Genomic DNA, 14,084 nt, shown 5'->3' with positions numbered 1-14,084 from the left:
AGTACCAGACGAGCTGCTGCGTTTTGTACTCTCTGTAGTCTGTATATTGAACTGAGAGCGACCCCTCATGTAATGAAGGGAAAGGGGTACCGATTACAAATATCAACAAGGCAATCCCAATGCGACTACACAATGGTACATTCCTATTACAAAGTATCACACACATATGATTAAATTCCAAAGTTATATCACATTTATTAAAAACGATTTACATAAATCACAATAAAAGTTACTCCTCAGTCATTACAATGCATTTTTAAAAAACCACTTCATTTAAACATCTATGCCATACATTTACAAATAAAAATTACAACACATCAACTGTTATGAGCCCGCATAACAGAAAACAAAAACAGAAAATAAACGTTGTCATTAGTGGCACATCCTAAATGACCATAAATTTAACTCCGTAGTTTGGGATATGTACAACCCACTTCTATCTCCAATATTCTACGGCGGTCTCTTGGATTGTGTGTATCACTTGCGTCGACGCGTTTCGATGGTTTTTACTTTATACAGCTATCTTTATCAAGACAAATTATAGGCTTTTATTGATTCCGGCTCGGTTTGAACCTATAAAGACATAAGTGCTATTAGTGAACTTAGTGAAAGTTCTACTAGCAAAGACATAAGATACTACCGCAGTATTAGCAGGTATTTGACTGATTGTCTTATATCACTAAATATCCTTTCCTTCATCACATTGACCAAATAATAGCAAAACATTGTCGAAGGTGCTCCCCACAGTGTTGGTTACCTCATGGACACCTCTATGATATATCTATCCAATCAAATTAAATTAAATACCCATTAGACCCTCTGCATAATCCCAACAAGTTAGGTAAATGTCTGGGTTGTTCATGTTACTCAATCCACATAGTGCCTTATGTGGGGTATATCCCCTAAAAAATGTTTTTATGTGTCTACTCTGCCTTCACCTATTTCCAAAGCGGCTATCCCCCATATTGTGTACTGCTAGAGATATCTACTCCTCACCTTAATGAGTCTATCCCTCGGCTTAGAGCACACTTCTTGTGATAGTTGTTGAAATTGGTCTTGTACGGGCTCAATATATTTATTTGGATTGGCCGAGGTACACGAACACTCGTTGCTGTGAAATAACATAACGGCATGACGTTATTGTTATAGTGGCTCATATTAGTCTTACCAAGCTGCATTGAAAAAATGCTTACCGTTACGTTCGACACGCTAATGAAGCTGTAGCTGAAAAGCGCGTGTTGCTTGATTAATAAAGTCAAAGGAGACGGGGGTCCATGCACATCACCCTTGTATGGCGTCACCTATTGCATCCCTCTATAAATAAAAAGGAGCCAGTTTTTAGCGCGGAACTGAACTGTTCTCGCTAGCAATAGCCCGTATCGCTATTGCATTAAGGCAGTATCGCCTCGCTAAATCCCTGTGTCTAGCGTGTTGCCAAATCTCACCTTATGGCTTGTTGATTAGTCCGCCGGTATGGTAGTCTTCCTGCTACGTCTGTTCTGGGACTATCTGACTTGTTTGCCTATTTGTTGAGATGACTCGACTCTCGTCATTGGCTCAAATAATCACGTGTCGCCCCCCACGTGTGATTACTCTATCGCATATTCAAGTACGTGGATTCTGATTGGGTTCTACTTACGAACTCTATTAAAGTAACTTTTTAGTTGTTTTAATTAATCCCAATTATATATATGAGAGAGGCGTATGTTTACCGCGTATTATAAAAAACTATGTAAGCTCGCAGGCGTATACTTTATATGTATTACAATATTACTATTTGTGGAATCCTTTCCTAATAAACCCCATGTTTATCCTTATGGTCTAAATGCAAGTGAAATCCAACTTTATTGTTCACATCTTCAACTTACAAATTGTCCTGACAGCTCTTAATTCAATTTCATAACATGTTTAGAATGGTACATCAATACAAGAGTGTATTACAGTGTCAGGTTGATAACACATCAAGTGGGGAAAACACAATTATCAGCAACATTGTCATTAAAATACATATATAACATCGTCTAATACATATACCAAATTATTGATTTGTCCGTGTGGTCTCGGGTACGTAGGTGAAACGAGTAGGGAGCTACGTATCCGTATTTTAGAACACAAATCGGCAATTAAAACCAAAAAAGAAAACGCCCCGTTGACTGACCATTTTAACCAAATGAACCATACTTGTGATCAGCTTCAATGGTTTATTTTGGAGAGAATATTTGTTAACAGAAGAGGGGGTGATCCCAATACCATTAGGAAAACGAGGGAGCAGTGGCACATTTGCTATTTAAACACAGTAGATAGGGGACTTAATTCCAAAGAAGATTGGATGAGCATAATTTCCACATAAATATTATGATGAGATGTATAAAACTTGTGGAGGTTATCTTCTTTGGTTGTACCATGACTGTATTTCCCTTAGATGAAGTTTGCTGTAAGACGACTTGTACTGTATATATCTGATGGATTTGACATTTTTGGAAATTGTGGGGGAGTTGAAGAGAAATGTCCGTACGGTTCTAATTTGGTATATGTATTAGACGATGTTATATATGTATTTTAATGACAATGTTGCTGATAATTGTGTTTTCCCCACTTGATGTGTTATCAACCTGACACTGTAATACACTCTTGTATTGATGTACCATTCTAAACATGTTATGAAATTGAATTAAGAGCTGTCAGGACAATTTGTAAGTTGAAGATGTGAACAATAAAGTTGGATTTCACTTGCATTTAGACCATAAGGATAAACATGGGGTTTATTAGGAAAGGATTCCACAAATAGTAATATTGTAATACATATAAAGTATACGCCTGCAAGCTTACATAGTTTTTTATAATACGCGGTAAACATACGCCTCTCTCATATATATAATTGGGATTAATTAAAACAACTAAAAAGTTACTTTAATAGAGTTCGTAAGTAGAACCCAATCAGAATCCACGTACTTGAATATGCGATAGAGTAATCACACGTGGGGGGCGACACGTGATTATTTGAGCCAATGACGAGAGTCGAGTCATCTCAACAAATAGGCAAACAAGTCAGATAGTCCCAGAACAGACGTAGCAGGAAGACTACCATACCGGCGGACTAATCAACAAGCCGTAAGGTGAGATTTGGCAACACGCTAGACACAGGGATTTAGCGAGGTGATACTGCCTTAATGCAATAGCGATACGGGCTATTGCTAGCGAGAACAGTTCGGTTCCGCGCTAAAAACTGGCTCCTTTTTATTCATAGAGGGATGCAATAGGTGACGCCATACAAGGGTGATGTGCATGGACCCCCGTCTCCTTTGACTTTATTAATCAAGGAACACGCGCTTTTCGGCTACAGCTTCATTAGCGTGTCGAACGTAACGGTAAGCATTTTTTCAATGCAGCTTGGTAAGACTAATATGAGCCACTATAACAATAACGTCATGCCGTTATGTTATTTCACAGCAACGAGTGTTCGTGTACCTCGGCCAATCCAAATAAATATATTGAGCCCGTACAAGACCAATTTCAATAACTATCACACGAAGTGTGCTCTAAGCCGAGGGATAGACTCATTAAGGTGAGGAGTAGATATCTCTAGCAGTACACAATATGGGGGTTAGCCGCTTTGGAAATAGGTGAAGGCAGAGTAGACACATAAAAACATTTTTTAGGGGATATACCCCACATAAGGCACTATGTGGATTGAGTAACATGAACAACCCAGACATTTACCTAACTTGTTGGGATTATGCAGAGGGTCTAATGGGTATTTAATTTAATTTGATTGGATAGATATATCAGAGAGGTGTCCATGAGGTAACCAACACTGTGGGGAGCACCTTCGACAATGTTTTGCTATTATTTGGTCAATGTGATGAAGGAAAGGATATTTAGTGATATAAGACAATCAGTCAAATACCTGCTAATACTGCGGTAGTATCTTATGTCTTTGCTAGTAGAACTTTCACTAAGTTCACTAATAGCACTTATGTCTTTATAGGTTCAAACCGAGCCGGAATCAATAAAAGCCTATAATTTGTCTTGATTAAGATGGCTGTATAAAGTAAAAACCATCGAAACGCGTCGACGCAAGTGATACACACAATCCAAGAGACCGCCGTAGAATATTGGAGATAGAAGTGGGTTGTACATATCCCAAACTACGGAGTTAAATTTATGGTCATTTAGGATGTGCCACTAATGACAAAGTTTATTGTCCGTTTTTGTTTTCTGTTATGCGGGCTCATAACAGTTGATGTGTTGTAATTTTTATTTGTAAATGTATGGCATAGATGTTTAAATGAAGTGTTTTTTTAAAAATGCATTGTAATGACTGAGGAGTAATCTCTCTGTAGTCTGGCCATGTCCCTCTTGGTGGCTCCAAGGTATGATACATTTCCGTAATCCAGTTGGGAAGTCTCCACTGAATGAACAATAGTCTTCCTGGCATTAGAAGGTAAGAAATCTAGTATCTTTTTCAGAGTTTTCATCGTGCCATAGCATTTTCCCTCTACCTTCCTGATTTGGCTCTCGAATGTCAATTCTGAGTCGAACCACACTCCGAGGTTTTTTACTTCAGCCTTTGGTGTCGGTAGTAGGCCTAGAGAGTCAGGCCACCATGCGCTTAACCATATGGATGGCATTTTACCTACGATCAGTACCTCCGTCTTGCTACCATTTAGTTTGAGGCACTGATTTGCCATCCAGTGTGCTATGTCCTTTAGACATTCAGAGAAACGAACAGCTGCTTGGTCCTTGTTTTGAGAGAGCAAAACAATCAGTTGCGTATCATCCGCGTAAAAAACTATTGATACCTCATATTTCTCCACTTTCTCTGCAAGTGGTCCCACGTAAACATTGAAAAGAGTAGGGCATAATGCTGAGCCATGTGGAACTCCCTGAGACAGGGGAATGCTCTTGGAGCGATGTAATTGTTGTGCAACCTGAAAACTCCTTGAAGAGAGGAACGATGCTAGACAATTCAGCGCACTGTGCCTGACACCGCACGTCTCTAGCCTATGTAGGAGAAATTTATGGGAGACGGTGTCAAACCCCACGCTGAGATCCAACAGGATCCCTTGTCTGCATATTTTCTCAGAGTTTCAGAGGCCATGAGCAGCGCGGACTCAGTGGAATGAGCACTCCTGAAACCCGATTGTGAGGGGTGCAGTAAGTCATTTCTATTTATGTGTTCTACCAGCTGTTTGTTGGCTATCTTTTCAGCAATTTTAGCCACGAATGGCAAAAGTGAGATAGGGCGGAGATTATCCAAAATGTTTATATCTAATGAAGGCTTCTTCTTTAATGGCTTGACAATGGCCTGCTTCCATTTTTTAGGGACAGTACCTGTTTGGAAGGAGCGCTGGATAAGGTCCACTATGTACGGCATAATAGCACTGGCTCCCTCCATTATTATTTAGGTTGGGCAGGATCAAGCGGAGAACCAGATTTGATCCCTTTGGCTAAGGCGGTAATTTCATCGATTTCCAAAATATCAAAGGTGTCCAGCGTCACCCCTGCAAAAATTTCCTGGCTTCCGTGTGTTAGGCCTATACCCTGTCGTGCTTCTGCCGAGAAGGTATCGTAAATTTTTGTCACCTTATTCGCAAAGAACTCGGCTATCTTGTTACAGCTCTCAATAGAGGCGATTGAGTCGTCTCTAGCTATGTGTGTTCTGAGGGACTTAAGTATGGTAAACATTTCTTTGGAGGAGTTACTGGCTCCTTCAATTTTTAGTATAGAAAGTACTTCTGGATTTTTTTATAAGAGCATGATATTGTTTTAGTTCCTTTTTGTTATCCTCTTTCGCCCTACTGCAATACTCCTTCCTCCATACTCGTTCAAACGATTTGCATTTTTCTTTAGCCATTTTCAGTTTATCATTGAACCAAGGTGCTGTTTCTTTTTGTCTCTAGGTTGCACCTATTACACACCAGTCTTGTATTCTGCTAGAAAATAAACACTAAGTGGGTCTTCCCGGTCAAAGATTTTACTTAATGACTTGGGGCCTGATTTGACTGTGGCGGGCAGATACTCAGATACAAACCTGATGTTAAGCCTGTTCATCTTGATAACGCTCTTGTATTAAGGCGACCAGAATACCCATCTACCAAACTCAAAATCAGGCCCGTGATCTCTAAAATGGAAGTTGAAATTCTTCAGGAGGGGAAAGTCAAAGCCTGTATCTGGAGAAGTCTCTCGAAGTCTTATAGGCATGGGATGATGTCCTGCTGCTCATGACTGGGTCTGAACTGGGGTGGCGAAGTGAGCTAAAAAACGATGATGGATTCAACCCAGATCTATGACTGGATGTGAGTGTCTTAAAAGTCTCAGGCCTCTGTCCATCATCTCTTTGTGTTTGCGATGATGTCTTGCTGTAGCCATTGTTTTGGGAGGAAAATGTTCAGAGCGTAAAAATTCAAATTTTGCACTTGCTGAAGTCCTTTCACCAGTTGGATACTTTCCACGCCTTTGCCCAGTCAAAATTTGAATCTTCAGACATAGAGCCTAACTTAGAGTTTAATCAATAGGTTACTCCATTAAAATGTGACGGCTATCCTGGCTGCCTTATTGCTAGTGACAGAGGATATAATCCACTTGTAATAAGGCAGACAATATATATGTCGCATTTGGGATAGATTAACCTGCCCACCAAACTCTAACTAGGGCCCTTAGTCTCTTTTTCACACCTCATAATCATCCAGCAGGAGAAATCTAGTAACTGTATCAAATGAAATAATCTCGAAGTTGGACAACTTTGCTGCTCCATCCTGCTAACTCACTGCAGGACTTCAAATTCCAATGATGCAACTTTATGGACTTTCTGGAGCAGTTCCTCTTCCTCTCTTTTATGGCTGCTTAGGGGCAGTACTTAGAGGCCAGAGCTCTTTCTAGCTGAGGCCACCAGCAGGGTTTTGTCCAGGCCCAGTTGCTACTGATCAGCAGGTCACTCCAAGAAAAGGGCCTCTTGCAGCTTGTTGTGTCACTGTAGCCACAAAGAAGGTCAAACAGTCAACGCATGGAGCGTACGTCTTATTCCTGAGTATGAATGGCAGTAGGTCCAGACCCTCTGGTCTTCACATAAGTCATAAACAGCATACTGTGCTCTTTAGTTCTCTTACCCCGCCAAGAGTGACTGTCCCTACTTGGACAGGGTGCAAACCACTGCGAACTAGAGACCCATTTCTGACATTGGTGGTCAGCGTCGGGGATAGGACTTATAATTGTACATTGCATATAGTGATTGGTGTACACTACTTCCATATCATAGACCATGCGGGATAGCTGGAGAAGCCAGACTCACCTATGGGGTGGGGGCTAGCCTGAATGGTGGAAGAACTCCCCCCAAAGCTGGCCGCAGTGGTTCATCTAAAGGTCTGTCTCCAGAAGAGCTCAAGAATGGGTGAAAAGACAGAAAGCTCAAATTAGAGATGGAGAGAAAGAAATGGAAGGTAACGAGAAAGGAAATTATTTTAGCTCATGAGCTGAGCATGAGAGAGCTGGGGTTGGAAGGCAGGAGGGCTGAATCCAGCACAGATGATGGCAATAAAAGTACCATGTCCAGTATGCAAGGAAAGGTCCACATACCCAGACACTTGGTGCCTGACTTCAAAGAGGGGGATGACATACACCAGGGGGTTCAGGCATATGAGGTAGCTCCAGAGGTGCATAGGGTCCCTGAGGGGATTGGGGAACTGGCACAGAGAGTCATATTCCTAGTGGTGGGAGGGAAACTCTACTGGCTTTAGAAGGCAGTGAGAGGTGTACCCCCATAGTAGAAGCCCTGGTAATGACGTATGGAGACACCCCAGAAGAGTCTGGGTTGATTTTCAGGGACAGTCAGATACTGTCTAACCAGTCTTGTGGGCGTGATGTGGGGTACTTTTTCAAAGCACTGGATGGTTGGGTGAAGGGTAGTATGGTGAACACAGGAGAGGGGCTGGACAATTTGATTGCTGGAGAGCATATGTTCAGTCACAGTTTTCCAGAACTATTCCAACACCGTGTGGAGTGTACGTTCTCTGACCCCAAGGAGCTTACACTGGAGGCAGACCTCTTGGTGGATGCCAGAGAGTCTGGAAAGGCATTTAGGAGTAATCCTAAAGGGGGTGGCTCAAGTGTCCCCCAACTGAGGGAGATGTGGGAGGTTCACAGTAGCCCAGATAGGTCCCAGTATAGTGGGATGCGGAGAGGTTTGCTTGTCCCTCCTCAGGGTAGGAGGAGAGGTGGGGGTAGGCAGATGCCTAGGTTGCCCAAAACCGAGTCGCAGAGCCTGGATGGTTCCCAGCGGAAGCACCAGGAGACGGTACAAGTCTATACTAGGAGACCATCCTCTGAGGGGGACAGGAGTGTCAGGAGAACTTGGGAGGCGGCTGCCCCAAGCGACCCAACAGTTTCGGTGTCTGGCGGTACCACTCTTGAGAGGAGGGTGCAAAAGGTGCAGAAGTCCAGATAGAGAGGTGAGGGAGAGGCCATCCCTAGTGGGTGAAACTGAGGGTCAGCGGCAAGATCTGAGGTCAGTGCCCACCAGGAATGACCCTTGTGACACCACTTCTTGTCAGGGGGTCTTCATGCTCTGTTCGATGGACAGGGGTTGCAAAGCAGTGCCTGGCAGACTCTCACAGAACACATGACAAATGTATTTCCCTTTGAGGAGTAGGAGTACTCCCCTAGAAATCCTGTCTTGCACATACTCAACCTAAGGGTACAGACCCTGGGTTGGAGGACCAGTTGCAAAATAGCTCCCCTGAGCTGGTGGGATAATTGTGCAGAATGCTTGACACAAGTGCCATAAACGTCCTGGATCCTGGGAATACCACTCCCAAATGGAGGGTATAGATCCTCAGGAGGGTGGACAGTGTGAGGGAGAGCCAACCACTGTATCCGGTCCAGCCTAAGGTTACAGACCCTTGGCTGGAGGACCAGTCTCAGGATATCACCCCTGAACTGGTAGGAAGGAGATTGGACAAAGGGTGCCAGTCACCTGGAGCTACCACCCCCTACTCTGAGAAACCAGAGGTTGGAGAACCCTAAAAGGCCTAGAACCTGGCTCTTCTCATTGTCAGTGGCCACTGTGGGTTGCTGTCCTTGTGGATTGAGTTGCCCTTGGGTTTGGGACATAAGGGTGGAATGTGCAACACCACTGAGTTGGCCATGGTGATACTGTCTGCCTACTGGGATACATCTGTGAGCAATGTAAGGTTAGGTGCTGCACAGATGGATCTACAGATGAGGAGAAAGATTCCACTTGGGTTAGCTAGGTGGGCCCTAAGAGTATGGACAGAGGGATCCAACTGGGTTTAGAAAGGTGTAGAGCCGGAACGTGCCCCTGTTGTTGCGGGCCAGGGTTGATGTTCTGTCACCCTAAGCAGGGATGTCCATCAAGGTATTGGTTAGTCTACCCTAGCTTTAGGCTGGAGGAAGGGTTATGTTGGACCTGGCCATTTTTGCAGGGTTAGCCGCAAACTTTTTGCCTTCTTCCTCCTTTTTTCTCTGACCTGCTTTTGTTGGCTTTAGGACTCTGGGCACATTACCACTGCTATCTAGTGCTAAAGTGCGTATGCTCTCTGTCTAAAGTACTAATGATGAAATACCGATCATTTCCATTTTCACTATTGCGAAGACAATCTCTCTCATATGGTAACATGGGGATTGGCTTGAAATGTCTGTTAAGTGTAATTTCCTTTTGGGAGCAGGTGGAGTTTGGGGTCCTTGAACTCAGATTTTGGAGAAGTTGGTATTTAAGTTGCATGTTTGAAAATTGCACTATTATAAAGTAGGCAGTTTCTTGCTTAACCATTCTGTGCTTCAGTCTGTCTGTAGAATACACGTCTGGGTTGGCTGACAGTTGGGCTCTTCTGCATTCACTCGAGACAGTCACACAACGGGAGCTGAGGTGTTCCTTGCATATCCTGATGGGCCAGCACAAGTCTGATGGGCCTTCCTGATCTAGAGTGGTGGGAGGAGTTGTCACTGACACCTGAATAGGGCTGTGCCTGTCCTCACCCAAAGCTGTCTCCACCACCCTGTAGTGTGTATGGAGCCAGGTCAGGGAAAGGCAGGGTCATATGCACTACAAAGACTTTCCTTTGATGTTTGTCTCCTACAAAGGCAGAAAGGTTATATGTATTTGACCTTTGACACCCCAAAATCAGAACACTTCTAGACTGAGAACATCATACCAGTGAGAAGAGCTGTCAGAGGGACTGCCACTCTGCCTGTTGATTTGTTGTGCTAGCCTCCTGCTTGCTGCTTCTGTCCTGGGAGTGAAAGGACTGGGCTTTGCTTTATACATCCTGCTTCCAAGGTTCTCCCAGGGTTTCTGCATGCTTGCCTCCTGTTAAGAATTCTCAGGGCCATGAAAGACTTCACCTACCAGCACCTGAGCTATCCTGCTGGTAGTCCTGACTTACTAAGTGGTGCCTATTCTAGTTCTAGTCCCTTGGAAGTGTAACTTTGTGAGAAAAGCCGCGCATCGACTCTCGGGACCCGTTTTCTCGATGTAGCACCTGCTGTGTTGCTAAAGAGTTGACACAGCACCTGATTTGCACCTGAAAAATCACTTCAGCCTGAGCACCATCTCACCGACGTCCATGGCACTTGCTTGAACTCCAAAGCAGCCCCTGCTTTGCTGCTGAAGAATTGGCACATCACTTGCTTCACGGGTGTGAAACCGACACAGTGCCTGCATCACTGCTGTTGTTTTGATGCAGCGCATCTGGATTTTATACGCATTATCCTTCGATGCCATCTCTTCATCGACATCAACCCGCAGTAAGGAACTGAGGCCGCATGTCTGGGGATCGATGCGTGAACTTCCCTTCCAGTAAGGAACCTATGCATCACCTCGCCTGACTGTAAGGAACCAATGCATCACATCACCTGCCTAGCATTAAGGAACCAACAAATAACCTTCCCTGGCAGTAAGGAACAGACGCATCACCTCCAGTGGGAGTAAGGAACCAATTCATTGCTTTGCTTTTCTGGTGCCTCACTTCCCTGCGCCTGTTTCATCCTTGAATTTTAAAGTGTCTAAGGTACTTCATGCTAAAAGAAATGCATCCATAGATCTCTATGGACTGAATTTATTTAATCTTTGAAAAGTGATATCTTGACTTTTGTATGTTGGATATTTGCTGTTGTTTTGTTCTCTCAGTTTATCTAAACTGGTGTGGACTCCTTTTGTATTGTTTTCACCATGTTACTGTGTGCATGTACAAATAATTTGCATATTGCTTCCGAGATAAGCCTGACTGCTTGTGCCAAGCCGCCAATTGGGTGACTAGGGTTTATTTTAGCTGTGTGACTCCCTTACCCTGACTAGTGAGGGTCCCTACTTGGACAGGGTGCAAACCACTGCCAAATAAGTACCCATTCCCCACAGCCAATTAATATGGTTTGAAAAAATAATTTGACTAGGGGTACTATGACTGGGCTGCCATGTGTGTGTCATGAGAGCATGGGCTTTGGGATGTATGAACATTTGTGCGTTTGAATGGGAAATATGTTTATGGGTGGCTAACAGCCTGTGTTGTATGTACATGTGGCACAGGATATACCTTTTGCCATACCTGGCCATTTGTGGCAGCGTTACATGTATAGCAGAAACGTACAACATGCAACCATTTTTTGGAAATGGGAAAATTTAAAGTGCCTAAAAATGTTCTGCAAATATTTTCAAAATATGGATCATTTTTCTGCACTTTAAATTGCTACCACTTAAAAAAATTACTATATTTTACAGTTATACATATGAAACAGTGTCCTCTGGCCACTAGGAGCATGAAGTCTGCTGCTTGTAAAGGCAACACTTAGAAATGGGAACTAATTAAGCTAACTTAATCATAAAGGTAACTTTTCAGTTTGATTTTCTCCCATTTAAAACATTCAAAAACATACTGTAGTTCTCACACCCCAATACTGAGATGACAAGGGTTTTTGTTTAAGAGTTAAATACCTCAGTACTTCAGTTCTTCACCTTTGAGCCCCAGCTCTAGCCTGGTTCATAAATTTGACTAAGCACTGCACATTATCAGGTCCTGCTATCTGCAGCTTGGTGATAATAATTTAAAATAAACACAGCCTTCCCTTAACTTTGAAAGGAAAATGTGACCCTATGCTTATTTAAAGGCAAACAAAACAATTCATGGACAGAATGCAGAACAATGTCATACATTCACCCCAGTAAAGAGATCTGGGCCTAAATCCATCGTTTTATACTCCCCATGCCATTCCAGTTTGAACCCAGCCATATACAAATCAGTCTTGACCCTGCGCCCAATAGGAACAGTCCAGCCTGAACTGCCAGGCCAGGTCCTCGCTGGACTGGAAGCAAGCATCCTAGGACCGGTTTCGGGGTTTCACCCCTCTTCAGCCAGGATAGCTTGATTCCAGTGGCATGGAGAGCACGAGACTCACGTCTGATTATACCCGTCCCACTCGGGGTGACAAATGAAAAAAGAACTATTGATGGACAGAATGCAGAACAATTTCATACATTCAGCCCAGTAAAGAGATCTGGGCCTAAATCCTTCCTTTTTGTGCTCCCCATGCCATTCCAGTTTAAACCCAGCCATATGCAGATCAGTCTTGACCCTGCGCCCAATTGGAAAAGTCCAGCCCGAACTGCCAGACCAGGTCCTCGCTGGACTGGAAACAAGCCTCCTAGGACCGGATTCGGGGTTTCATCCCTCATCAGCCAGGATAGCTTGACTTCATTAGCATGGAGAGCATGGGACCCACGTCTGGGCACACCCGTCCCACTTGGGGTGACAAATGCAAAAAGAACAATTGATGGACAGAATGCAGAGCAATATCATATATTCAGCCCAGTACAGAGATCTCTGCTGAAATCCTTCCTTTTTGTGCTCCCCAAGCCATTCCAGTTTGAACCCAGCCATATGCAAATCAGTCTTGACCCTGCGCCCAATGGGAACAGTCCAGCCCGAACTGCCAGGCCAGGTCCTCGCTGGACTGGAAACAAGCATCCTAGGACCGATTTCGGGGTTTTACCCCTCATCAGCCAGGATAGCTTGACTCCAGTGGCATGGAGAGCACTTATTTAAAAATGAACTCAAGGTTGTGAGCTACTTTAAATGTGTCTGGGAGCAACTAGTAACTCATAATTGACTGGTTGGAGCCACCCTGTTTAATGTTTAACAGTCTATTAAAAAAGCAAATTCTACACCTAAATTGAACTTTATTTGTTCAGTTTTATTATTCCAAAATGTAAATTTACACTTGTTTGACTTGTCTCTTTCTTTAGGCTCATCCCCAAAAGTTTTGCCTTCACCCTCCTGTTTTCTAAACCCATTTTGTTGGCTTTTAGAACTCGGTGCACTTTACCACTGCCAGTCAGTGCTAAGGTGCTTGTGCTCTCTCCCAATTGGCGTATTTAATTGTAAGTCCCTAGTAAAATAGTACTACAAGTGTTTAGAGACAAATGCTACGAATGGGTCTGATAACACTGTTTGTGCCACCCACTTAAGTAGCCCTTTTAACCTGTCTCAGGCCTCTGACTGCAGCCTGTGCGTGTAGTTTTAAACTTCTATTACGACCTGCCAAAATAAATCATTTGTTATGCCTGAACCTTCATTTTTAATATATATGTCACTCCTATGTTAGGCGCTAAACAGTCGATGGAGCAGGGTGCATTTTATTTAAGTTTTACATGGCTTGGTAGTGAAAAACTCCTAAGTTCATTTTTCATTACTGCAAGGCCTACCTCTCCTGTAGGATAACTTTGGGTTATCTTTTTACAACTGTTAACTTTTGATTGGGAGCAGGTAGGAAAGTCATGTTTGCTGTCTGAGAAATTCTAATTTTAACCCCTCTTCTTGGTGAAGTCTGATTCTGAAAATAACACTTTTAGAAAGGTGGCCTTTTCTTATCCTTCCTATTTGCTGCCTGTAACCTGTTCCTGGGTCACATGACTAGATGCAGTTGATAGTAGCACAAATGAGGGTCTGGGTGTTGGCAGGATGGGTCATCTCTTACTTGATAGTGGGTGGAGTCATCACCTACCACACTTGCACTTCCAAAGCACTGGCTCAGCTCACGCACAAAAAAACTTCACATTAGCCTATTGTGTCCCCAGA

This window comes from Triturus cristatus, chromosome 5_1, assembly GCF_964204655.1.
Source record: "Triturus cristatus chromosome 5_1, aTriCri1.1, whole genome shotgun sequence".
NCBI lineage: Eukaryota > Metazoa > Chordata > Amphibia > Caudata > Salamandridae > Triturus > Triturus cristatus.
The sequence above is the reverse complement of the archived record's forward strand: the minus strand, read 5'-3'. Positions refer to the sequence as shown.